We start from the raw sequence: 4,806 nt of genomic DNA on the forward strand, positions 1-4,806 counted from the left end.
TTTCGGATATATGCCCATTTTTTCTTTATTTATAAAAAAATTAGGTATAATCTTCTACATGAGCGTAATGAAATAAATATGAATATAATGGAGAGAAAAACAAAATGCGAAAAAGAAATAGATATAATAAAGAAAAGAGCTAAAAATTTTATAATTGAAAAATTTAAAATTCATATGCTCATAAAGTTTCAACATTTTTAATACCAAAGTTCCGACAAATGAGGATGTTGTCGTCGGAAGAAATTAATGAAGTAAAAAAAGATTGAAAACTTGTTAGATTTGATTTGCATAGAAGAATGTAACATCGATGTAGATGAAAATTTGATTTTACCCATTTCCCCAAAAGCAAAGAGAATCCAATTAAAAGGTATTTATAAATTATAAATTCGTTTAGCTACTTATTAAATGTAATATTTGAAATAAATAGCATCCACATCAAAATTAAACCCCAACAGATGGGAGGATGAGGTTGTTACTGAGGATAGTACCGTACATAATGACATAACAAAATATTTAAATCTTAAAGTAACCATTTTTTATAAGTATAATTTAGCATAATTTTAAGATGCATATATTACAATTAATATAAATTTAAATTACTTTTATAAATTTATTATTATTGGTTCACTTTTATTTAAAGATTTCAATTGAGGAAGAGGATATACTTCAAAAGGATGTCCTACTTTGGTGGAAACGACAAGAAAAAGATTTGCCAAAGCTATCAAGATTAGCAAAAAAAATATTAGCAATTCCTGCAACTAGTGCTACTTCTGAGGATTTAGCATTGCCGGAAGTTTTTAGAACAAAGAAGAACGTGTTTGAATCCCGAAAATGTGGATTCATTATTATTTTTGCATTATAATTACTTATAATATTTATATTTTATAAATATTTTATTTGATAAAATAAATTATCCATAATTTAAATTGAATATTTTTTAAGCTTAATATAGTAATTTCCTAAATTATAAAACTTATAGAGATGTAATGTTGAAACTATTTTCATTAGATGCTTAAAATAGCGGACTTGGGTAAAAAATTTTTTATAAATAATGGGCGGGCGGGTAAAAATTTTTAGATTAATGGGCGGGCTGGCGGGTATATTTTTTTTGAAAACAATGGGCGGACTGGGCGGGCGGGTTAAAATTTTTTTAAACATTGAGGGGGCTGGCATATTATCCAAAAACCCGCCCAATGCAGACCTCTAGGATAATGTAACACTTTAACGTAGGCCGCTAGCAATTTAATTCTTCGGTAGTTAGTTGGACTAAATTAAAACTGGGTTTTGCTTTTAGCCCTAGTCATCATTTATTTATAACTTAGATCAGACACCTGCAAATTATAAAAAATGTCTGGCCTGGTCAATTTTTTTGTTTTTGATTCTTAAACTAGTTCAACTCAGTCTATATGTTTTAGACACAGACCCGGTTTAAAATTTATAATTGACAATTAAAATATTAATTTTTTAAAATTAAATTAAAAAAGAGTAATTATTGTTTTATTAACTATTTATTTTCTAAACCAGCCGCCTTTATTTTTAGACTCCATTCCGGCCCAGCATAATTTTTAAGCAAAATTTATGGCCCGTCAAGTGAAGGTAAGTCTCTAACCCTAGGTGAGTTTCTTCCAAATATATGTAAGGTACTTAACCTAATGCTTTGAAGCCGAGATTTCGTGAAATATCGCAACTGATTTGTCGTATTTTGTTCATTATAATTATGCCTATAGAAAATTATTCCAAATTTGTTATTCAATTAGAAATTTAAGAGTATAACAATATCAAAAAATTAGAATCGATATCAAAAATTCGATTCGATTCTAATAATAATAAATTCTTTAACGAATAAAATTTAAATTATTAGTATGAACTATACGTAAATTATTTCAAAATAGTAATTCTAATTTTTCGTTCAAATATTATTTAAGACACTGTAATCAGATAATACAATTTCTGACATTTACACTGAGTATTGATTCATTTGGTTATGTTAGATACTTCTTGTTTATTTTCCCCTAAAACTTAATTAAAACTAGTGCTCGTTTTGAGCTGATTTTTAAAAACGGTTAACTCAATATTTTAGCCAGAAAAATATTGCCAAAGCCTCCAGATTTTGCCAATAGATGTCCAAACCTTGTTCCTTCTATAAAAAAAATCTTCAGGCTGCATAATATTATTCCAGATGGAGTTAGCCTTTTTAAAAATCTGCTCAGAACCAATATTTAAATTTAGAAAATGTTAAGACTATGCAATAAGTAGAAGAGGAAACAATAAGAACCTTCTACATCTAGTGACGGTCTAATTTATATGGACAAATATGATAACAATAAGTGGAATATTTCAATAAAAAACAATTAGAAAACGATATTTCTGAAATGAAAGAATAACAATTTTTTATATATTTATTTATTTCAAAAATAATTATTTTTATTAAATATGCAATTATATGTTTGATTAAATGGTATCTCTTTTATTATAAATAATATCTGAAAAAAATTATTTTTTAAAATAATATAATTTCTCGTTAAAAAATATTGCACAAGTTATTTGACCCGGCCTGAAAATTGTTATACCAGGCCCTGCCCCTTATATTTTTCGGAGGCTTTCGGACATGCCAGATTTTGAAGATTTTTAATCTATTTAATATTAATATAATCAGAGTTGTTAAGGAGCGGCGCTCCAAATTGGGTAGCAGGAGCAGGAGCTAGCACCTTTTAGGGCTAGAGTGGAGGAGCGCCGCTCCACCACTCCTTAAAATTTAATTTATAAATTAAATTATTTTTTAAATATTAATAATATTTATTAATTAAAATTCAATAAAAATGAAATTTAATTAAATTAAAATTTTTCCATTATTAAATATTTAGCCGAGTTTCATATTGGTTTTTCATCTAATCATTTTAAATATTAAACATCAAGTTTTTATTTTTATATTGAAAATTTTTTGGAAAATCTTGTAAGTCATATTAATATTCATTTTATAGATATATAATAAAAAATAGTTTTAGATATTATGGATTTAGAGATCATAGATGAAGAAATCGAATTTCCATTTCCATCATACAAAAAATATTTTAAACTATAAAAGATGTTGATCCAAATAATCAAACAAATTTAAGGGCAAAATGTCTTTTGTGTTTAAATAAAACTATTTAATTTTAAAAAGTAAGCAGCTTTAATCTAAAAAAGCATCTAAAAGTAAAAAATCTTTTTTTTTAAATAGAAATTGATTTGGAAGATTTTTTTGGATTCCATGAAATTGATCATCAGGAAGATAATATATTGGACAAATATTTTTTAAATATTGATACCAAAATTACAATTTTTGATTTAAAAAATATCTTTATAAGATACAATACCCCGCTTCCCTCTAGTGCTCCTGTGGAGTGCCTAAAACAGGTCTTAGGGGAGAGGCGTAGATGTTTATTAGATTCTAATTTAGAAAATTTATTACTTTTAAAAGCTAATAAAAGGTTATCAATATTTTCATAGATCATTTAATATAAATAAAGCTTTTTTATAAAAAAAATATGATTTTGTTTTGTATACCTTCTAAAAAAATGAAAATCAAAGGAGCGGTTATGGAGTGGCACTCCATTATTTGGAGCGCGAGCTAGCTCCTTTAAAATGTAGTAGCGGGAGCTACCTCCTTTTTAGAAGGTAGGAGGGGAAGCTAGCTACTTTTAAAAAGGAGCGTTAACAACTCTGAATCTAATTAAAGAATATATTATTCAAATTAAAAAAAATACATTATTAGAATTACGAATGGAATAAATAATTATTTGACTCGTACAAATACTAATAGTAAGGGAAATGTGCCATGAAGGGTCATGTTTTTGCTTTTTTGAAAAAAAGGTATTAAAATTTATGTTTTACCAAACAAATTTTATATCAATGTGTAGCCTAAATATTAATCTTTAAAATAAAATTTGAATCAAAGCTCTATGAAAAATACTTTATGAGCTAAATGAGATTATGTGAAAGTTGTTTTTCTGGCCAACTATATACTATGTGTTAACTGATCATAATATATTATTTAAGAATTTTATTATAAATATGAAATAATACAATATGAAATACTTGTAAAAGACCTATGTTAATGTTTCTGCATTTTTTAGTTATATAAAAAATTAATTATGCACTAATTTAATTAGTATTAAAATCTCAATTTATTACCACATCTATTTAATGATAATATTATAAATTAATATCTTAATTATCATTTTACTAAACATTCTTAAGCTTGTTCATCATTTTATTTCACCAAATGTTGTTTTGCAAGAGCTTTTCACATGTGAATGTGCTAATTGTGGCCTATCAATACATGGCCTGTCAATACTCACCTCTTTATTATTATTAAGATCCTTTATATGTCTATTAAATAAAGTTTTTAAAGTCTAATATTTTGTGTGAAAAATGCTAAATGCCTAAGGATAATATTTATATTTTCACCAAACAAAAAAATGTGCAACGTGATTTTTCCAGAAAGAGTAACTAAAAACAGTTTTTTTTAAATATTTTTTTATTGAATTGCTCTATTCAATAAATGAACGTAGGTAAAGTACATATCATAAATATACACATTTTGACCAATTTTGAGAGAAATTGGTCCAATAGAAAAAAAGATAAAGGGTTGTGGCCAGTCTTCACCCATGGCCATTTATGGCACATTTTCCCTATATTATAGAGATCGGCAATGGGCGCTTTTTTAGCCAAGAAACCCGCCAACTCGTCATGTGGAATTTTTTAACCCGCCCCTCCACTTAAACCCGCCCGTTCGCCCATTTATTGAATTCTGTTTAATCCGCC

General features: G+C 26.7%; 1 long non-coding RNA gene across 1 annotated transcript; it reads left to right on the top strand.

The window, feature by feature from the left end:
• The first annotated feature begins 224 nt into the window (after positions 1–224).
• Positions 225–713, top strand: LOC135923160 (uncharacterized). Its single transcript, XR_010571147.1, has 3 exons — positions 225–367; positions 428–525; positions 641–713. It is a non-coding gene; the product is annotated as an uncharacterized LOC135923160 (long non-coding RNA).
• Positions 714–4,806: the final 4,093 nt, after the last annotated feature.

This window comes from Gordionus sp. m RMFG-2023, chromosome 2, assembly GCF_954871325.1.
Source record: "Gordionus sp. m RMFG-2023 chromosome 2, tfGorSpeb1-WG-v2, whole genome shotgun sequence".
NCBI lineage: Eukaryota > Metazoa > Nematomorpha > Gordioida > Chordodea > Parachordodidae > Gordionus > Gordionus sp. m RMFG-2023.